The 23,521-nt window shown below is 42.1% G+C and overlaps 1 protein-coding gene across 4 annotated transcripts in view; it reads left to right on the top strand.

The window, feature by feature from the left end:
• Nucleotides 1-23,521, top strand: part of HIVEP2 (HIVEP zinc finger 2) — a 151,608-nt gene that overhangs the window by 101,999 nt on the left and 26,088 nt on the right. For all 4 annotated transcript variants that reach the window (XM_073337492.1, XM_073337495.1, XM_073337493.1 and 1 more), the window contains one exon: nt 22,815-22,859. The gene's annotated coding sequence lies outside the window, so the exon portion shown is untranslated. The remainder of the gene's footprint in view (nt 1-22,814; nt 22,860-23,521) is intronic.

Genomic DNA, 23,521 nt, shown 5'->3' with positions numbered 1-23,521 from the left:
ATGCTGGAAACTGGGAGCGGTGGGTGGAAGTGGAGCTAAGCTGGAGCCCTGATGGCTGTGTTTGTGTGGAGTACTGTACTGAAACTGAATATTGCTAACTATTTATCTAGCTAAAATCAAGTTGCAGATTGACATGGAGTTATAGTGTAATGCCTTGTGAACTTTTAAGAATTTTCAACAACCTGGGCCAAAACTAAGGAGTCCACGCTGAAATCTGTTAACCCCAAACCACAGCTGCCCAAATTGCATCAGAGACTCCTGATGCTGCAGCAGGTCAGCTTCTCCCACACCTGTGAGTCAGGAAGAATCTATTAAAGGAAGCTTTTATTAGATTCAGTCAGTTGGGAGATAGACAACGTGCAGATGTGGAGGACATTGTGGAAAACAAATTGGAGCCTTCAGCCACACAAATGACAGACATGGAGAATGAGTAAATATCACTGAAAAACAGAAGGACTCCAAGAAAAAAACAATTTGTTTGCACGAGGTAGCTTAATATGATTTTAAACAGTTCACCCTTCCTTCCACTAAAAGTATCGCAGCCCTTGAGCTGGAAACAAGGGGAGATCCAAAATTGAGAAAAGAAATATTGGGATGGTGGGTGTTCCAACTCTGCTGATTTTGCTACTCAGCCCCTCCTAGATCTGAAGACTGAGGAACACTCTGTCTGCATTTTCCTTACAATCTTCTGTCACTGGAACACTCGTGACAACTAGACTGGTGCCTGGCATTTCACCCAACCCAGCTTAGAGTGGATTTACATAACACAGTGGTTAAAATGCTAGTGACCAGTGCTGTCTTGCATACATTCGTGATACTATAGCATTTTCCTTAACATTTCCTGCAATTTCCCGTACTGTTTTTACCAGTAGAACTTCATTGTTGAGAGCAACAGTAGGAAATTTGCTAATGTAGAGAAACCCTATGTGTAACATTTTTACAAGTTTCCATTGAGACTTGACAGACCAACCTAGGATGTCAGTACTTCCATCATAAATAGATCAGATTATTGTGAGAAAAACATTTTATTGCTTGCTTGCTGGGGAAGTAGGCTATGGGGCTTAACTAATTAATGTTTAGAACATGCTTTGAGACCCTTGCATAAAAGGCCCACATGGGCCGGCCAGATCCTGCAGAGAGCTTGTCTGCTGTCAGTTCCCATCAGAGTGAGTGGTATTTGAAAGCACTCAAAGGAATGCTTTCCATCTTGCAGGACTGGACTGATTCAACTCCTGTTTAAACCAGTGAAGGCTCTGGGATTGGGGAGGAGCTGGGGAAAAGCTTCAGCAGCTCCCTGCTGCTGGAGCTTTTTCCTGCCACACTAAGGCCTTGTCTACACACAGTTTTGTTAACAAAAGTCAGGTTTTGTCAATAAAACAGTGGATGTTTACACACGACAAAGCTACTTCTGCCAAAAAAACTTTCCTGCTGTGATGACAAAATAAAACCACCTCAATGAGAGGCATAGAGCTTTTTGCGGCAAAGTTATATCGACAAAGTGTCAGTGTAGACACCGCGCTTAGTTTTGTCACTGTAAATGGCCTCCAGGAGGTATCCCACAATGCCCATCTTGACCACTCTGGTCAGCAGCTCAAACTCCACGGCCCCACATCCAGGTACACAGGCCATCCACCCCTCACCCTTTAAAGGCCTGGGAATTTTGGCAATTCCACTTCCTGTTTGCTTGGCATGGAGAGCTCACACTAAATCTTCCCATTGGCCGGTGACAGCTCCACGCAGTAAATGCTCTCCTGCTTGGACCACACCCAAGTTGTTGGCTCTGCTGGCCTGTAGGGAGAGGAGGCTGTGTAGTCGCAGCTCCATTCCAACTGTAGGAACTTTCATACCTATGGTCAAATTTCTCATGGCTTGTGTGATAAGGGCTACAAATGGGACACGCAGCAGTGCTGTATAATGGTAAAGGAGCTGAGGCAAGCACACCAGAAGGCAAGGGAGGCAAACCGTTGCTCTGGTACTGTGCTGGAAACTTGCTGCTTCTATAAGAAGCTTAACACCATCCTTGGCAGTGATCCCACCGCCAAGAGCCCTGTGGATAGTTTGGTGGAGCTGAAGGTGGCGGACAGTGGATCTAATCCTGAGGACAAAGTTGTGGACAAGGAGCTCCAGTTGGAGGATGATGAGGAGCACACACCTGTATCATTTGGTGGCATGGTGAGTCAGGACCTCGTTTCCACTCTAGAAGGTGTAACCAGTCCTAGCAATCTGTCTCTGGTGTGCATGAGGTAGGAGAGGAGACTCCTGGTAAGTGACCTTTTGGAGTTGATGCTGCTTGGTTATATGAGAGAGAGAGCCTAAGTTCCCTCTAAGCTGCGCAGTCATGCAGGAGGCTATCAAGGGCCACACAGGCAGGGAGACATGCCTCTCCCCGCAGCCCCGGGCTGCTGCAGTGAGAGAGGGCTGGGGGGAGTCCTCTCTCCCCACCACAGCCTTGGGGCAGCCTGCACACCAAGCCCCCCAGCTCCACCCCAGAGCCCATACCCCCAGCCAGAGTCCTCACCTCCCCATACCCCAATTCTCTGCCCCAGCTCTGAGCCCCCTCCTGCACCCTGAGCCCCACCCCAGAGCCCTCCGTTGGAGCCCTCACCCCCTGCACCCTTACCTTCTGCCCAAGCCCTGAGCCCCCTCCCACACCCCAGAGCCCGCACCCCCAGCCAAATCCCTCACCCCAACTCTCTGCCCCAGATCTGAGCCCCTGCCCACACTCCGAACCCCTCGGCCCCACCCCCGTCACACATCGCCTCCATATTGGTGCACATAAAATTCATTCCACACATAGATATAAAAAATTTGAGGGAACATTTGATAGAGCTGTCCTTTGCTTTGTATATTCTAGAAGTGAGTGAAGGGATAGAAATAGCTGTGTTTGAGTGTGCTCCACTTTCCCCTGAGCAGTTAAGCAATGCGGCAGAACAGTGTGTTAATGCACACTGAGATTTCAGGGGAATCCTCCAGAGAGACCTCTAGGGAACTTTTTTGCAGACACACCCCAATCCTCTGCTGAAGGTTCTTTGGCAGAGCTGCTTTGTTCCATCCCGCATTGTAGGAAACTTTCCCGTGCTACTCGGCAATCGCTTATGCAGGTACAAAAGCGGCACACTGACAAACAGCATAGGCACTGGGTCTGAACCCACATGCATACAGGAGATGCACCTGTGCCATAAAGGCAGTGCCAGCATGTTTTTAATTTGCCAATGGCACATTCCAGGGTCATTCTGCACCTGCTCAGACTATATTGTTGAAGTGCACCTTGCTGCTATCCAGATTTCCTGTGTACGACTTCATGAGCTGTGGGAGTAAGGGATACACTGGGTCTCCCAGGATCACTTCGGGCATTTCAACATCCCCCACTGGAATCTTCTGGTCATGAAAGAAAGTCCCTGCTTGGAGCTTTCTGTACAGGCCAGTATTCCTGAAGATGCATGTGTCACGCACTTTCCCGGACCACCCCACACTGATGTCAGTGAAACACCCAGAGTGATCCACAAGTACCTGCAATACCATAGAGAAGTACCCCCTTCCTAGTGAAGTACTCCATCACAAGGGGGCACGGGGCCAGAATTGGGATATGCGTGCCATCTATCACCCCGCCGCCATTATGGAATCCCATTGCCGCAAAGCCATCCACTATTTCCCGCAGATTGCCAAGAGTCACAGGCCTTCATAGCAGGATGTGATTAATGGCCCTGCACACTTGCGTTAACAGAGCCCCAACAGTCGACTTCCCCACTCCAAACTGATTCGCAACTGAGCGGTAGCAGTCTGGAGTTGCGATGGCCATGCGCTTCTCCACTGAAAGGGCAGCTGTCATTCTGGTGTCCCTGTGCCGCAGGGCTGGGGCAAGCTCCGCACAAAGATCAGGGAAGGTGGCTTTGCGCATCTGAAAGTTCTGTAGCCACTGTTCATCATCTCAGACCTGCATAACGATGCAATTCCTCCACTCTGTGTTTGTTTCACAAGCCCAAAGTGACAGTCCATCATGTTCAGCTGTTCCGTGAATGCCAAAAGTAATCTGATGTTGTTTCTTTCCATGGTACACAGCAAGGCAGGCAGCTCTAATTCCTGTTCAGACTGGAAGGTCATGATATATTGCATGACCATCCACGATGTGTTCATAACAGTGACCGCAACAGTAGAGAGCAGTGCGGGAGCCATCATTTCAGACAGAGATGGCAGGTGCACAGTAAACAGGGGCCATTGAAAATTGGCACGAAATTCAGTCGGAAGCCCATGGAACGCTGGAATGGAAGAACTGCATCATGGGAGGTTGAGCCCATACCCATGATGCACTGCGATCTACTCTGTCTTCCCACAACTCCTAGCTGTAAAAGGTGGCGAGTAGCACAGTGGGATAGCTACCCACAGTGCACTGCTCTCACAATGCCAAGTGTGGATGCACTCTGCCTACAGAAGGGGCTTAGTGTGAACAAGCACAAGCAATGTAATTTTACCAGTTTTTGATTGTCTGCTTAACTTGTGCCGATAAAACTGTGTAATGTAGATAAGGCCTAAAAGACTCCAGCAGAGGGAAAAGAGGGCGTGGGGGGCTCCTTGGTGCCAGAGTTTTTCTCTGACACACGTAGTGACACACCACAGTGTGGACACAGTCTGCTTTGCACTGTCGCATATAGCTACACATACCCTACATGCTGCTGCCAGGCATGTGCAGTGTAGACGTAGTCTTAGTGTGAAGAACTGTACTTTAAACAATTATCTGCAAAGCAGTTCTCAGTACTCTCCCGTTACTTTACTAAGCAGTTTTATATATTCAGAGTGTAAGCCAGGTGCCACCTTAAAATTAGTTCTATAATGCGCTCAAGATCAAGGAGAAAGATAAATTGTTATCCTGAAATATGACTCAATCTGCTTGGAGAAAATCTATGGGGGGAAAAACAGACTGATATCTTCTTAGCTTTGAAGTTTTGCAGATCAGAAATAAGAGGCTGAATTTTGGGTCAAACATTTGTAATACTCTCATGCTATAAAATAGTACCAGCTTGTGAAGATACGAACAGCAACTCGTCTAGCTTGTTCTAATGAACAGGGAGCACTTTGGAGGTGCTAATAGAGCAATTATTTAGGATCCATGGTGTAGGAATGGCATGGAGGAGTGGCATGTCTCATACAGTTGCATCCAAGTGCTTGGGGTTATCAAAGATATCAGAAATAAAATTTTCTTCTTAAATTTAGAGAGCAAGTGAAGTGTTCAGTTCAGATGATGAGCTGCAGCAGGGGTCTGTTGCTGGTAGTAGCTGGGTCATGACTGAGGCAGCTGCTTAATTCAGAGGTGTAGGTGACCTTTCTTATGTATTAAGACGCACCAGAAGAACTGTAATTTTGCAAGTCTAGCTTCAGTCTAGTGAGGAAGTAGAAGCAATCTCCTAGCGCAGTTTCAGCTGTGAAATTTATGTGGTGGTGGTGTTATTATTATTAATTATATTGTAGCACCTAAGAGCCCCAATCATGGGCCAGAACCCCATTGTGCTAGGCGGTGTACAAACATAGAACAAAAAGATCTTACAATTTAGTAAGTGTCCTGAAATATTTTAGATGCACCTTTTCTTGTAGGAAAGAAAAAATCTGAGCAATTAGAGTGCTCTGGGCACATGTAAGCATTTTTGTTTTGCTCGTGTTTTGACTGCAGTGTTTGCAGTTCATTTTTGCTGTATTTTTTGTTTACCATAAGACAGAGTTACAGCGGCCTTCCCTGCTGGTGCTGGTACAGCTCAGAGTGAAAAGAGGAGGCTAATATTAAATGCATCTTGGAGCATAGGATAAGATCAGCAGTGGAAACATGAGTACTGTTAACGATGGTATCTGAGTTTTGTTAATATAGTGTAGTTTTTACTTCAGTCAGGCAGATATCTTATATTTCTCATCTTTTAACCTGAGGATTCCTGTTAAATTGATCTGTTTCACTATAGCTTCTCTCTTATCACATCCTCTCTCCCCTTGTAATAAAAATAATAATAGCCAGGCCTCCTTGTTGGTCTCCTTTTCGGGGCTATGATCTTTCTCAGTGTAACAACAAGATCTATATAAATATTAGTAAATTAAACAAGAGGGGGACTGGGACTGAGGGTAGGATATGTGCTCAACAGATGAAAAAGCAGAATGTTAATTATACAAGACACTTAACTGGTCCTGCCCTTTCACCAAACAATGAGGATGTATGTCATTTATAGGACAAGCCGTGCCTGTGGCCATGTAGTTCTCACAGCCAAACAGGTCTTCTTTGTGGGGGGAAAAAAATTGCATTAGGAGCCAAGCTGCCTGCCTACAGTAACTGTCAATAAAACGTTAATCCTTACCTTTGTGGAGATGATGTGTAGATAGCGCATACTCCATTTGCTTTGGAGATTCTAGACTAGATTCAGAGATGATGTAAATGGTGGTGTACATTATACATCAGTAAGTGGGAGGGAAGTATAAATTGGTGAAAATGACACCATTCAAGGAAAGGAAGGTGAGACTTTAGCAAGAAAAGCAACCAACAGGAGGTTGTAAGAAGGTTTATGATAGAGTAGCCCCTCACCATGTAATATAACTTCATATTGCCTCTTATTGTTTTCTGTTTCAACCTCACTCTTCTGTTCCCAAATGGTGCGAGTTACACCACTTACCCCCAGTTACCCACACCTAAAATATATAACCATTTATGTGTTATGTGACCTCTGATTTTGGCCTTTTATTTTATAGTAACATACACATTTCCAGACTACTTCAGACCCATGTTCCATCTAGTCCAGTATCCTGTCTCTTACTGTGGCCAGTACCAGAAGCTTCAGAGAAAGGTGTGAGAGACCCTGCAGTGGGCAGTTAGGGAATAATCTGTCCCCAGAAAAAGTTTCTTCCCAACGCCCATTAAATAGAGGCCTGGCTTTCACCCTGAAACACAGTATGTACTCTTGGCCATACACTATTTAACATTTTTATCAATAACCTGGAAGAAAACATAACATCATAATTGATAAAGCTTGCAGATGACACTAAGAAGAGGGACTGGTAAATAATGAAGAAAACAGGTCAATGATTCAGAGCGACCTGAATCGGTAAGCTGGGCGCAAGACAGCTAAATGTAAATGTATACATCTGAGAACAAAGAAGGTAGTCCATACTTACAGGATGGAGCCCTCTGTCCTGGGAAGTAGTGGCTCTGAAAAAGACTTGGGGCCATAGGGGATAATCATCTGAATATGACACTGTGGCCAGTGCGATCCTGGGGTTTATAAACAGAGGAATATCGAGTAGGAATAGATACATTTTTTACCTCTGTATTTTGGCACTGGTGCAACCACTGCTGGAATACTATGTTCAGTTCTGGTGCCCACAATTCAAGAAGGATGTTAACAAATTGGAGAGGGTTCAGAGAAGAACCACAAAAATGGTTAAAGGATTGGAAAACATGCCTTAGAGTGTATGTCTACACTACAATTAAAACACCTGCAGCTGGCCAGTGTTGGAGCACTCATGGGGCTTAGGCAATGGGGCCATTAAATTGCGGTGTAGACATTCAGGCTTAGGTTGGAGCCTGGACTCTGGGACCCTATGATGGGGGAGGGTTTATATCACAATTAAACAACCCATAGCCCAAGTCCACTGACACAGGCCAGCCGTGGGTGTTTAATTGCACTGTAGACATTCACACAGTGATAGACTTAAGGAGTTCAATCTATTTTGCATAACAAAGAAAGGGTTTAACAATATCCAATGGCTGGAAGTTGAAGCTAGGTAAATTCAGACTGCAAATAAGGCACTTTTTTAACCATGAGGGTGATTAACCATCGGAACACCTTACCGGAGGTTGTGGTGGATTCTCCGTCATTGGCAATTTTTAAATCAAGATTGGATGTTTTCCTAAAATATATGCTCTAGTTTATACACGAATGATTTGGGGGGAAGTTGTGTTATACAGGAGGTCAGACTAGATGATCACAATGGTCGTTTCTGGATTTATAATCTGTGAGGGAAAAGACCTTGTCAAAAGGGGAAAAAATAACCTAAAATGTTTTTGTCTTATTTATCTTCACCATCTCCCTTTGGGCCAAGTCCTGCTAAGGGAGCAGGGACCTTTCAGTTGGGCCCCTGCACATCCTAGCCGTACTTACCCTCCCTTCTGCAGAGGTCCTGAATACTCTAGCAACCCTAGGGCTGTAAGCCTTGTAGATTGTGGGGGAAGTCTGTACCTTCCTTCCTAGCTCCTCCCCCCAGTCCAGGTGAGGAAGATTTCAAGCACAGCTGATACCTCACTTTCAGGGCTATCGGCTGCTCATGTTTTGGGGGTTTACATCTCCCTTTTAGGGACCAGTAAAGCTCACTGTCAGCCATGCAGACCCACCTTACTGCTGTGTAGCCGGGAAGGCTTTGCACGTCAGCACAACCTCCCCAATTTAATCTCTGCACAGCTAGGAGGGGAGTCATGGAAACTGTTGCTTGGCAGAGGGAATACCCCCCACAAGGATTCCACATGCAGTTCACAACTGTGGAGTAGGAATGGGCTGTGAACTGCTGCCTGGAGTTTGCAGCCCACTGGTTCTGTGCCACAGAGCATGTAGGGGGTAGGATTTGTCCCACACTGTACTACCTGAGAAAATGGTTTGTGTGTTTTTAAAATCATAGATTCCTGCACACACACAGTACAGTTAGATTTAAATTTTGTCAATATTCAGTCACGTTATGTTTTCATTTGATTTTATCGTCTGTAAAATGTTCTGTTTCTGTTTCTTTATCTTTAAAAAGATAAAGACCTAAAAGGACTGGCAACCTGTTTCCATTGTCTGTTGTAATTTTTGCTCTGAAAGCTTTACTGAGGCAATAAATTCAAAATCTGGTCACTGTGCCTTCAACATTATAATTTAATAACCAAATTGTGGCTTTGAGTATGTGGCTCCTATTAACTTCATATATATCTACAGCCAGATCATGGCCCCAAGTATTTAAAGACTACTAATAATTATTTTTCATTCATATTTCCTCCTACATAATAATAATATTGTGGTTAATTTCAGATCAGAATTTCATTGGCTGTAGAATAACATCATCATCTAATTTTTCTTGCATCACAATGTTTATCTGTTCTGGTAAAAAAAAAATAAATCACTATTTATTACCATTTAGTGTTAAGGGAGAAGATAGGAAGGCAAAGCTATGATGATGCACAAACAATGGCATTACCAGATGGAGTTAATCGCATGCATCAAGAAGAGACTATACTTCTACATGTCCCATTGGAATTAATGTTAATCAAATGAACATACTACTTTGTTTTATTTTAAAATATTGACAAAATAAAAATGTAAGGCAAGAATAATCATTTATTTGCATCTTGCTTGTATAATCAATAATGATTTATATTACACACTTCCCCCCCCCATTAACTATGAATTCTGTATTTGTGATCAGCTGTACATTTTTGTTTAACCTCAGGTCAGAAATGATTGATGTGAGGTATTTGTATCCACAGAAGAGGAATGAATAATAATGAAACAAAACCCCCATGCAGACATAAGCAAAAAGAGTCCTAAGATTAAGTAGAGCCATAATTGTAGACAAGATCACTTTCCTGCACAGCTCATTTGGAAAAGGTACTTCCAGCAATACTTTTGCCCAAGTACACGTCAAACAATTACAGAGATTCTTAAGGGACCTCTCACCTTGACTGACTTATCTTTTTGTTAGTGGTAACAAGACATGAGCATCCAAAAGTGTCATGGTACAGTCAAGTGATGGTGGCTTGACTATCTGGGCTGTATAGCCATTGACAATTTTATAATATGTAGTATGTAAAATTTTCAAAATTCCTGCCACCCACCTATTATGGGTGGAAGGCAGGGGGCTGGAAATCTCAGTGTGACTGATCTGTAACCCTATACACACTGAGCAAAGTCAGCCGGTTTACATCCACTGTAGAAATCATCCATGACTCATACCAACCCTCATATTTCCGGCCATAGGGCAGTTACTTGGCTACAGCTATGTACAGTCAGTTGAGCATACTGCTATTTAGCTTAACAAAGAGAAGGTTAAGGGGTGACTTGATTACAGTCTATAAGTACTTATATGGGAAACAAATATTTGATAGTGGGCTCTTCAGTCTAGAAAAGAAAGGGATAACATGATGGAATGGCTGGAAGTTGGAGCTAGACAAATTCAGACTGGAAATATGGTGTACCTTTTTAACGGTGAGAGTGATTAATCAGTGGAACAATTTACTAAGTGCTGTGGTAGACTCTCCATAGCTCACCATTTTTAAATCAAGGTTGAATGTTCTTCTGAAAGATCTGCTCTGGGAATTATTTTGAGGAAATTCTTTGGCCTGTGTTATACAGGCAGTCTGACAAGATGATCACAATGGTTCCATCTGGCCTTGAAATCTATGAATCCGTGAAAGCTCTTGAGTGCTAATCCCAACTCTAGCCATTATTTGCCTCAATATACCCATGCATAAAATGGGAATAATAGTTAACTTTCTGAAGATTCATTCGTTTGTTTGTATTTTTATAGACCTTTGAAAATCCCCAGTCCTGTAAACAAACCTGAGTATAGTGCTTACTATGCTGAGTAGTTCCATTGGGTCTGACTGTCATTTACACTAAGCAGAGGCAGTGTTCGACCGTTGAGGGCCCTAAACAGGAATATTTTGCCCCCATCACAGTAGTAGTAATAATAATAATAATTAATAAAAAGCTAATGGGGCCCCCTTGAGCTGCTCAGGCCCCTAAGCAATTGCTTAGTTTGCTTATGCCTAGCACCGGCTCTGATACTAAGGCCACTTCACACCACTTCTGCAGTGCAAAGAGATCTTAAGGTGGGAGTGAATTATATTCTAGAGTGGCGTAATGCAGCCTTAGTGTACAGTAGAACCTAAGAGTTACGAACACCTTGGGAATGGAGGCTGTTTGTAACTCTGAAATGTTTGTAACTCTGAACAAACTGTTTTGGTTGTTCTTCCAAAAGTTTACAACTGAGCATTGCCTTAGTACAGCTTTGAAACTTTTCTATGCAGAAGAAAATGCTGCTCTTAACCATCTTAATTTAAATGAAACAAGAACAGAAACAGTTTTTTTTACTTTGTCAATTTTTTTAAACTTTCCCTTTATTTTTTATTAGTTTACCTTTAACACAGTACTGTATTGTATTTGCTTTTTTCTTTTCTTTTGGTCTCTGAGGCTGCCTGATTGCGGACTTCTGATTCCAAATGAGATGCGTGGTTGACAGATCAATGAGTAACTATGGTGTTCATAACTCTGAGGTTCTAATGTAAATGAGACTTGAGACCATTGTGTTGCAGGATTGGCCATTCACTGGTCTACTGCATGTGATTATGTCCTCTTCTAGTAACTAATCCTAGTGAGTATTTGGCCTTCTACTTTCTCACAGGTAAAAAGAACAGCAGTACTAACATGGCTGCTACTCTGAAACCTGTCACAGGTAAAGACTTCTTTAATTCAAGTGATAGTGGGCTTGGTGCTTACGGTCCAGGTTTTGATCCCCCCTCCTCCACTTGAAACAGTGTGATGAAATATTTTTGTAAAATGGCCATGCTACAGTGGTTAAATGTGCCTTTGCTTGGTGAGCAAAAGGGAAGTATTGTTTCAAATGCAGAGTTATGTTTTTCTGAATCTATTTAGTGCTCTAATTGATTATCCATTGGGAACTTTTGATAAAGAGCTGTTGGCTATTTCCTGTGAGATGTAAAGAGTATAAATCCCCTGTATGTTTTCTATGCTGTCTTGTCACATATTAGTTCTTCAGCCAGGCTTTCAGTGCTCTAAGTGAAAAGCAGCAACTTTAAGAACTGTATTTTTTTTCCCTTTAGCATAGCTCATGTTCTCAAGTTAAATTTAGAAAGAGGAAGCTATTTTGCATAAAGGTAGGATTGTTTTTAAAACCAGTAAAGTTGGTGTTAGACTTGCCAAATAGACACACAAGGTCATATGTGGTGAGTAGTCCTGGCTATTTTTAGGCTTTGTATTTGGCTCATTTATTTATTTTATTTATATTTAGTGACACCTTCAGTGTACATTCAGTTACGTTCAAACTGCTTCCTGAGTTTGTATGAAACTTGCAATTATAGGAGGAGTAGAGCTTGTCAGGTGTTGTCATTTATTATGCATTGCAAATGGCTTATTTCAAGGAGGAGGAACAAAGCTTAATAAAAAAGACAAGCATTCTCTTAATAATTTGCCCTTTGCAGCAACAGACCCTTATCTGATCACCCACGCTCATCTGGCTGCTGACGCTGTTCCTGCTTCATCTGCAAGAGCTATTTTTACACCTTTTGTGTCTTTTGAGGAACCAATTGGGCATGCTGGCTTGCAGTGATTCACCATCTCCAAGTGAACAGGGTGTCCTAAAATGTTGCAAATGGGGTGGGGGTGGAGGGTCTATCTAAATAAGCAAGCTAATTAGTTCTTTTAGGTGTTCTGAGTGCTAAAACACAACAGCAGGGCCTAATTAAAATAGGGTATGTGCTTTTTGTTGGCAACACAGTGACTCTCTCCCAAAAAAATATTAATTAATTAGTATTTGTACAGAGTTCTGAAGATACAAAGCACTATATATGTGCTATTCCTGGTTCTGCCACTGACCTGCTGTGTCATATTAGGCCATATTGGGTCTGTGCCTCAATTTCCCTGTTCTAAAGTGGGAAGGATGATATTTACTTTCATTTGTAAAGCACTGTGAGGTCTGTGGATCAAAAGCATTATATAAGAAGTAAGGGGAAGATCCTAAGCTGGTGTAAATCAGCTTAGCTTGACTGAGTACAATGGATGTTGCCCTAGAGTGTTCCCTAGAGACACAGAGCTATAAACAGTGCCTACCATGTACCCAGAAGCCTGGAGCTTAGATGCATGTGGGACCAGGCATTTGGGTACATTTCCAATAGATTGCTGACTGTCCAGGAGGGTGGGAGGGGTTGGGCTAGGTTATAACAGAGAACTGTTCATTTTCCCGTGCAACTGAATTCTGTGTTTCCTCTAAAAAATGGCACGCACATTAATTGTTAATGTTCTGTTTTTGTCTGGTGTAGTTTAGAAATCCACTTAACTTCAAACAGTAAAATACTGTATTTACCTGGTTTCATACCTTGAAAGGCCTATATATTTTTACAAAATGTCTAGATTGTTCCTCTCAAATGAGGAGTACCAGTTGCAGTAGACCATACACAGCTGATTATTATACATGCTGGCTTGCAGCAATTCATGCATCAGGATATCCTAAAATGTTGCTATAATGATATATACCAGGGTGGCCAAACTGCACCGCATGTGTCTCTTTTACAGCTAAAGTGCAGCTCCCGGAGACCCCTGCCCCATTCTCGACCTACCAGACTGGGCGGGGACTGGGGGGGAGAAGGGGAGCTTGCGGCTTCTGACCTGCTCCAGAGTGGTGGGGTTGGGGCTTCTGCCAGAGATGACTGGTTCCTGCTGAGAGTGGGGGGCACAATTTAAAGGTCTGGCCAAAGGTTGACTGTGTTGTGTGAAAAAATACTTCCTTTTGATTGACTTAAACCTGCTGCCTATTAATTTCATTTGGTGAGCCTTAGTTCTTCTGTTATGAGAAGGAGTAAATAACACTTCCTTATTTACTTTCTCCACACCAGTCATGATTTTATAGATCTCAGTGATATCCCCCCCTTAGTTGTTTCTTTTCTAAGTTGAAAAGTCTCAGTCTTATTAATCTCTCCTCATATGGCAACCGTTCCATACCCCTGGTCATTTTTTGTTATCCTTTGCTGAACCTTTTCCAGTTTCAGTACATCTTTTTTGAGATGAGGTGTCCACATCTGCACGCAGTATTCAAGATGTGGGCATACCATGGATTTATATAGAGGCTATATGATATTTTCTGTCTTATTATCTATCCCTTTCTTAATGGTTCCCAACATTCTGTTCACTTTTTTGACTGCTGCTGCACACTGAGTGGATGTTTTCATAGAACTATCCACAATGACTCCAAGATCTCTTTCTTCAATGGTAACAGCTAATTTAGATCCCATCATTTTATATGTATAGTTGGGATTATGTTTTCCAATGTGCATTACTTTGCATTTATCAATACTGAATTTCATCTGCCATTTTGTTGCCCAGTCACCGAGTTTTGTGAGATCCTTTTGAAGCTCTTCGCACATGAGAGAGAGAATGCTTCCTGCCACCTCAGACCCTTGGCCTTGTCCACTGCCCCATCTCCAGCTGTGGCCATCACTTCAGAGAAAGGAGGCCAAAAAAAACACAGTATACATTTGAGAGGAAAAGTAGGGGGAGTAAATTCCCTTCCCGGCTCCTGCAGGTGACCATGGAAACAACAGAAAAACTCAGTGGGAACAGGATTGGTTCCAAGTGTGCAAATGATCTTGTTATTATACACAGTGAGCTCAGGATTTAGTAAACAACCCTAAGATTTAAAATAAGATTGTACACAATGATTGGTATATGTGAAAAAGTGAATGGAGGACCAGATTCTGCAAACATTTATTCACAGGTGTAGTTCGTACTCATGAGATGAGTTCTGTTGAAGTCAGTAGGTCAAGTTAGATAAGTAAGTGTTTGTAGGATCAGGCATCGGTACTTTAGTGTGAAATGTGAATTGCTTATTTTGATACATGATATGAGAGGAGGCATAGCTGTTTTTAAATTACACAATTATCTTTGCTAATGGATAATTTTTAGTTCAAAAAAATCTCACTTCCATTAAAATACAGCAATTATCTCTGTATAAAAAAATTGAAAATGTGATTTCACTTAATATATTTCTATATATTTTTTTCTTTTGGAAAGTGAAAACCTATCATTTTGCTGTAAAAATATGCTATATTTCCATAAATAAATTGTAAAAATCTTTTGGGTAAAATTTGGGAATACTCACTGTTTTACAAGATACTTGTTTTTACCAAGATACAAAAATTGTTTTCCCCAATAGAAATATTGAAACTTCACCTTCACAAATTTACAATTTTTTTGGTGAAAATTAACAACTATTTTAGTATTTACATGAGAAATTTAGAGATATGAAAATCTGTAATATTCATAAATCCATTCTGTTAACATTATCAGTCTAAACTCTTTTTAATTAAGATATTGGTTGCCCTCTTTAATGTATATCAAGTGTGGGTAATTTAGAGAACGACTATATATTGTTTATACACTAACATTTTGGGTTTCCTTTCTTTTGAGCTTCAGAATTGCCACTACATTCATGCATTTATTTCATCTGTCACTTCAAAAGTGCAAAATTTCTCTCAGATTAACAGATTTCTCTGCATTTAGGTTTTTTCTTTCCCTAATTCAGGGGTGGGAAAACTTTTTGGCCCAAGGGCCACATCACGGTTGCGAAACTGTATGGAGAGCTGTGTAGGGAAGGCTGTGCCTCCTGTGACAGGTTCGGGCCAGATGGCTACAGGAAAGCGATAGAAGGCAGATATATTAGCCCCAGATTAAGCAGGTCCCTTTTCCCTGGGTAAGGTAACAGGGGCAGTTCCAGAACAATCAGGAACTTGCTTGAACCAATTAAGGCAGGCAGGCTAATTAGGACACCTGGAGCCAATTAAGAAGCTGCTAGAACCAATTAAAACAGGCAGGCTAATCAGGGCACCTGGTTTAAAAAGGACCTCACTTCAGTCAATGAGGGGCATGCAAGGAGCAGGGAGTGAGAAGGTGTGCTGCTGGAGGACTGAGGAGTACAAACACTATCTGGCATCAGGAGGAAGGTCCTGTGGTGAGGATAAAGAAGGTGTTGGGAGGAGGCCATGGGGAAGTAGCCCAGGGAGTTGCAGCTGTCACACAACTGTTACACGAAACACTGTAGACAGCTGTGATCCACAGGGCCCTGGGCTGGAACCCGGATTAGAGGGTGGGCCCGGGTTCCGCCCATCCCACTCCCTCCTAGGATATAAGAGGAGTTGACCTGAACTGTGGGTCCCACCAGAGGGAAAGGTCCCTGGTCTGTCCCCCAACCCACCAGGTGGATCAGCAGAGACTGTGGGGATTGTTCTCCTTCCTTTTCTCCATGCTGGCCAGTGATGAGGTTAGCTGAGTGAATGGCAGGTTTGAGCCACGAGCAAGGGCTGTCGTGAATCTCTGAGGCAAGTAAATCTGCCAATAAGTGCAGGACCCACCAAGGCAGAGGAGGAACTTTGTCACGCTCCCCAAACAGCCTGGCCCCTATCCCCTATCTGCCCCCTCCCACTTCCCGCCCCCTGACTGCCCCTCTCAGAACTCCACACCCATCCAACCTCTCCTACTCCTTGTCTCCTGACTGCCCCCTCCCAGGACTCCTGCCCCTAACTGCCCCCCGGGACCCTCCCCCATCCACCTCCACCCCATCCCCTGACTGCCCCGACCCCTATCCACACGCACACTCCCAGACAGGCCCCATGGGACTCCCACGCTTGCTCCACGTCCCATGACTGCCCCCCGGGACCCACTGCCCCTTGTCCAACCCCTCCCCCCACCCCCTTATCATGCTGCTCAGAGCAGCAGGAGCTCGTAGCCCTGCCGAAGCCAGCTGTGCTGCCCAGCAGGAGTGGCGGGCCAGAGTGCTGGCGACGTGGTGCTCTGAGACTGAGGGAGAGGGGGACAGCGGGGGAGGGACTGGGGGCTAGCCTCCCCGGCCGGGAGCTCAGGAGCCGGGCAGGATGGTCCCGCGGGCCGGATGTGGCCCACGAGCTGTAGTTTGCCCACTTCTGCCCCAATCTCATGTACTTTTTCCAACTCTTCTGAGTACACAGAATCATAGAATATCAGGGTTGGAAGAGACCTCAGGAGGTCATCTAGTCCAACCCCCTGCTCAAAGCAGGACCGATCCCCAACTCAATCATCTCAGCCAGGGCTTTGTCAAGCCTGACCTTAAAAACCTCTAAGGATGGAGGTTCCACCACCTCCCTAGGTAACCCATTCCAGTGCTTCACCACCCTCCTAGTGAAATAGTGTTTCCTAATATCCAACCTAAACCTCCCCCTCTGCAACTTGAGACCATTAGTCCTTGTTCTGTCATCTGCTACCATTGAGAACAGTCTAGAGTTACATATAGTGGAATACTCCCTAGTCCCTATTTTCCACAAGTTTGAGTTATCCAATATTATTAGGATTTGTGGTGTTATAAAAATCCCACCAATGACTCATGTCTATTAAATCTGCAGTTGTTCCAACAGAACTTTTTAAAGTGCACATGGGCAATTATTGATGTTTTACCCGTCAATTTTCATGCTTTAACTTATTCTCAGTGGAAATAAGTAGCCATGGGAGAAGTTTAACAGTTTACACAGTTCTCTCATTTAGCTTCATATCTGCATAATCCCAGTTTTTCTGCTATGTATACAGATAGATTCAATATGTCCTTTTTGGAACATGGTCAACCAGGACAGTTAAGTGCAGAATTATCTGACATGCTGAAATACTTCAGGGAAATTGTTGCAGAGTGGTCTGCATGGCTAGGTTAAGTAATCAGATGCAAAATATATACCCCTTCTTTTAAAAGCAATGTGATCAGAAAGATCAATGAGCTGTTAATTGACTGACAAGGTTGTATGTACTGCAGGCTGTTTCGCCATCTCTCTGATAGCAGTTATTTGTTCAATTCAAGGAGAAGAACTGTGGTTAGTTTGGGAACTTTTACCAATAAAGGAAGTGTTTAAGATGAATTTGGCTCATATGTAGCTTTTTTTTTTTTTTTTTTTTTTTTTTGGAACAATCATCCTGTGGAAATAAGTCTGTGTTCAGTTGGACTCTGGCAACGTGTAAGCTTTTTTTATACATATTTTCCATCCGGTAGTAATGTGTACATTATGTGTGATGCTGGGGCAGGAAATAGTGATGTACTTTGAGTGAGCAATCCTTGTCATTATAGTGAAAAGGTCAATGGTAAAGCAGGTCTGCTGTAGTATGACTTCTTAAAATACCCTCAACTTAAGTTTAAAGGGTATTTTTTTGTTTTTCTTTTAGCCAGAGAGAGTGGCAGCTGTACTTTTAAAATTATATTTATGATATTTAATTTAGCAAGAATTGTGTGTTTGGCTGCAGCTGGGCTGTGAGCATCTATAAGCAAGCCAGGATCCTAACAACCACCAAAAATCTACATCTCCCTGCAACCAAGCAACTCAAGATTTAGCACAATGTGCTGTTCGCTTTTTCTTTGTGAACATTCTGGAGGTGGTGGATTCATTTACTTCCAGATCACAGCAGTTAATTTCAAACTGTTATTTGTTACAATTTAAAGCTAAATAAGGACCAGATTCTGCTCTGAGTTACACAGTGTAAACTGGAGTTACCTCGATGGATTTAATGTTAATAGCTTCAGATTCACGGTAGTGTGAGTTAGGGCAGAATTTGGCCCTTAACTTAAGATGCCATTGAAGTAATTTGGCTCTTTCTCTAGAAGTTTTCAAATAAATCCTCATGCTTGTGTCCACAGCCCCTTGAAGTCAATGGAAAGACTTCTGTGGACTTAAACGGGCTTTGGATCAGGCCCACAGAATGGATATAAACCACCTCTCACTGCCATGGCAATATGGCTTATCCATAATTTGGAGGGATCACATCCAAGACAGACAGAGAGTAATTCCTTCTCTATGCCCATTTATCCCTTGGCCTTTATATCTTTATACTGAAACTTCCAACAAGGGTGCATAGTGCTGCAAGTTGAGATGGATTTTCTGAAATTGAAACCTGTCTACTGAGGTCTAAACTGAGACCAACTTATTGTGTATATATACATATCTGTTCTCAGGTAATCCTATCTTTTAATCAGCACTGACTTCAGTGGCTTAGAGGTAAAAGGCTGTAATTTCTTAGGGCCTGATCCAACACACATTGAACTAAATAGGGGCCTCTTCATCTACTTTAATGGGATTTGGACTGTTCCCTAATCATCTGAGCCATTCAGCATCCTCTGTTTAGTCATTTGTGATATAATTCCTTGAGGACAACAAGGCTAAAATGAGCTGGGCAAAACCTAATTAGAAACAAAATAATCAATTTTAGAAATATTAACAGAAGTGTACAGCTATTCAGCTTTCAGCCTGAAAGCTTCCAAAATGTTATGCAAAATGTGAGGCAAATTTTAATAACAGTATCTAAATGGGGTGGGATCTGAGTTACCCAGGAAAGAATTTTCAGTAGTGTCTGGCTGGTGAATCTTGCCCATATGCTCAGGGTTTAGCTGATCGCCATATTTGGGGTTGGGAAGGAATTTTCCTCCAGGGCAGATTGGAAGAGGCCCTGGAGGTTTTTCGCCTTCCTCTGTAGCATGGGGCACAGGTCACTTGCTGGAGGATTCTCTGCTCCTTGAAGTCTTTAAACCACGATTTGAGGACTTCAATAGATCAGACATGGGTGAGGTTTTTTGCAGGAGTGGGTGGGTGAGATTCTGTGGCCTGCGTTGTGCAGGAGGTCAGACTAGATGATCATAATGGTCCCTTCTGACCTTAGTGTCTATGAATCTATGAAAATATATGGAGTGTGCCTGTTAGGAAGTTAGATGATATGCCAATGCTGCTTTTACAAATACAAAATCTGGCCTCAGAAGCCATAAATTACTGTGCACACAAAACTGCATACCCAAATAATTGTGAATGAAATCCTGGAACCAGCACGCAGTCCTGGGATTCCAGAAGCTCCTAAGTATTTCAGAGTTGGTGTTTCAATCTCTGACCATGATATTGTAATTGGATCTGCTAGTGCAGCCCCCTAAGCTTATGACTTCCTTGGGAATCCCCACAGGCACAAGTACGTGCCCACATTGATCAGACTGAAAGACTGGGCTCTAAGATTCTCCCCTCTGGCAGCTGTAATGCAGGTATGTTTGTTTAATAACAAACAATCAAATATATATTTTGTTAGCATCTTCAATAAAGCAATGTTTATTTTGTACATGCATGAAAATGCTAAAATATTATGAAATGAGATTTTATGAAACCTTGTGAAGACTAGCCCAGCTCATTTTAACTTACAAATGTTTTCAGTGTTCTTAATATTTCATTGCATTTCAAAGCAACAATGCTGTGGAATGCCTCTAATGCAATGGCTAGCTTTGGAGAACGTCAAATGAATTCAGTAAAATAAGATAAAATACAGAAATCAAATTGACTGTGGTGGAATTAAACAAATGAATAAATTGGGATAGTGTCTTCTAGGGTGAAAAGATAACTACGGTACTCAAAAATAGTCAAATACAAGAGATGGTAGATTAAAGAGAATATGGTTACTTCAGTTAAACTGGGCTACTTTCTTTAAATTGTATGTGCAAAAGGATTCTATGCTGTTCCTTCAGAACTGCAGCAAAGGCACAAACATTCTTCTATTGTAAAATAATACAAAACTTTGCCAAGTGCAGGTGACGAGCACAAGTATTTGCATGCATAGCCAGAATCATTCAAATTGTCAGATAGGATGCCAGCTACAAAACCACAATCAGAAGAGTCTCCTAACCCAAGAATGTTGGAAATATAAAGGGGTAAATGTTTTCACAAAGCTCAGATATCTGGGCATCTTCTCCATTGTGTTCTTAATAAATCTAGGTCGAAGACTGGAGAAATGGAATTCCCCTTGTGATTAGATTATCATGCAAGGCGCATAAGAAATTTGTAAATGATGGTCTTCTTTGTTTTGGTTTGCTTTTCTGTGTGTAAATGTAGAGCTCATGAAAGGTGCCTTACTGACAACCCCAGAGACAGAATTCATGTGTTTATCCAGATACAGACAATTCTACAACTTCCACAAACTGGACCCCTAATGCACCTCAACTCTAAGGTACAGGTGTGAGAAGAACAGGCTCCTTGCCCATTCAGTTCTTGAATTCATAGGCTGCCGATTAGTGCCAATTGTTGAGCCCACTTTTTCAGATCTGACTTAGCTCTGATTTTGTCTTAATTAGTAAGGACTTCAGGTTCAGCTTTTATTGTGGCATGTTAGTATAGGGACTCTTGTCAACTGGGATCTGGAATATAACCACCAAACTCATCATGGGCCACCTAAAGCCATCATATGGTAACAATATTCAATCAACAAATGGCTGTTAATGTGGGTATTATTGGCAGAGCAGAGGGAATTGGGGGAAGGAAAGTTATGCCAAAAGTATTCTATTACTATTCGCTGCCAGGGATCAAATCCTGAGGTAGATCTTCACTTATGATCAGATCCTCAGTTGCAGACCATACTCAGCTCAAAGAAGGCCTTTGTGGTGCTCCGTTACTTCTGAGGCTGGTTGGCAGAAACTAGAGCAACCTAAGGACCCTGCCAATGCCCCCTGTATAAATACAAGGGCCCTGTAGCAGCCAGTACAGCAGCTCTATGCTAAGTATTGCCCTAAGAGTAGAAATTCTCCAGGGGCCAGTTACAGTGGTTTTAGTGCAGCTTTATGCTGGCAGAGCAACACACACAAAAAAAGCCTTAATATTGAGCAGGGTCTAACACTTACTCCGGAGTCAGTAAGAGTTTTTCTGTGTCAGGAACTCAGGATTTCACCTGAAATACATAAACTTGCAATTTGTTCATTTACAAGGATTGTAATATGAACTACAAGCTGGGAAGCACTGAGAACTGTGATTTACCAAATTTTCTTTTAATGCTTTCCAGTACAGCCACTTAATAACTTGCTCTAGTTATGACATTTCAGGTGCTCCATAGTCAAATGAATACTTGTGCCTTGTATATAGCAGACCAGGGGCATCCTAGAAAAAGGAGTTAGAGGGAATAATGCTCCCTTAAAAATGCTAACCTCTTGATTTGACAAAAATACAGTTCCCAGTTTCTCAATAATCTTTTCATGATCGACATTTTCAATGATGTAAAATGAAATGAGAAGATAGTGCACTAATGTGGTTTGGTGGCTTGGCTGTATTTCCACATTATGATAGAAAAACCTGGGGTTGGTCCACTTCCAGAGAGGACCTCACAATTTAAGGCAAATGATACGCTCTAGTTAGCTTGCAGTACAGTTCTTGATCATTGTAGGTGGGCTCATCTCAATAATTCCAATGGGAGCAAAGTCCTGCTAAAGGTATTAAAGAAAACACGCATCATTATTATCCGTTCTTTAGCTTGAAATATTGGTAGTTTCTGCATGTTAGATAATATACTTCTCTATGCAGAGCAGTATAAATAAGGTATTTGTCGTAGAAGTCTCTTGCTGATTTGACTTGGCACATCAGTGCTCAACATGGAAGTTGAGGCAAAGGGTTTGCACATGAAAATATGAAAAGTAGGTTTCAAAATATGTTCGTAAAGTACTAGGCCTTTCCATTTAGGTTAATAACACATAGTTTAAAGTATGAAAAACAAATTGTTAACTGTGCTAGCTGTGGTCATATTTAAAAGTTGTTGCTAATGTGTGTCTAGAATTGTTTTTCTAATAAAAATGAAAAGGGATATTTTTTTTCTGAGAACCATGCTAGCTGAACTAAACTACAGATAATCCTCCTAATTAGACTACAGCACAGTTTTAGAGCATGGGTGAAAGAATTTTGTAAATTATTCTGAGAATAATTTGGATCTCAGACTAACTTGGATTTTTAACATGGGTCTCCCTATCTACATCGGAAAATCTCTTAAAACTGTGCTAACAACATTCTTTATTCAAATACGGTTGTTGCTATGATGGTTCCAGCCACAGTCTGGACACTGAGAGTTATCAGGCTCAGGCCTCCAACTCTCCAGGGGAAGCTTCTTGCTCATCACCAGGGGACGGCCAAGTGGATTTATCAAGCACTGCTTTACACAATAGGAAGTTACCATATTTCTCTTTCCAGTGCCAGTTATATATTTCAAGACTTTCTCCTAACTGCATTTGTTTCTTCACAGGAATATTCAAGACAGTCATGCGTATTAGATGTCTAGAAGATGCAGGTAACATTTTTATTATGGAAAACAAAATTACATCTCTTCCTATCCTGTTCCCACTTTCCTACTCTTTGCCAGTTTTTTTTCAACTCAAGTGCAGTCCTTCAGCCACAGAAATATAATGCATTCCGTCAGCTTCTACCCTTCATCTTCCATCTGTTGTGGAATCCTGGCTCCCTTTTTCCTTAGCCCTGTTTCATCCTGGAAATATACTATGTTCTGATAATATGACAGCAGAGATCCTGCATTTTTCTTCCAATTCAAGCACTCTGCTTGGATGCATAAATCAGGCCCCAGAGCTTTACTTATTTACAAACAGAACTGTGGAAACCAATTGTACTTAAGCGTATCAAGTGCTGAAACCTGGTTAGATACTGTACAGAACTAAACTACTTTCAAATATGACATGCTTAAGTGTCATAAATGTAGTTTTTAAACTCCTGCTGTCCTCAATAATTCTTCTCTAGCAATATACTCTGATTAAAATGTTACACTGTAGACTTGAAGATGAAGAGGTGAATTGATAGGGCTAGTGTTTTAGCTTATATTTTAAATGCTTTTACAAAAAAAATTGTGTGTAATGTATTTAATTATTTACTGCTGACTTTAAAAATACTGTAAAAAGCAGTCATCTACATTTTCTTGTGCAAGGCAATTATGTGATCTAG

This window comes from Lepidochelys kempii, chromosome 3 (assembly GCF_965140265.1).
Source record: "Lepidochelys kempii isolate rLepKem1 chromosome 3, rLepKem1.hap2, whole genome shotgun sequence".
Taxonomy (NCBI): Eukaryota; Metazoa; Chordata; order Testudines; family Cheloniidae; genus Lepidochelys; species Lepidochelys kempii.
The sequence above is the reverse complement of the archived record's forward strand: the minus strand, read 5'-3'. Positions and strand labels throughout refer to the sequence as shown.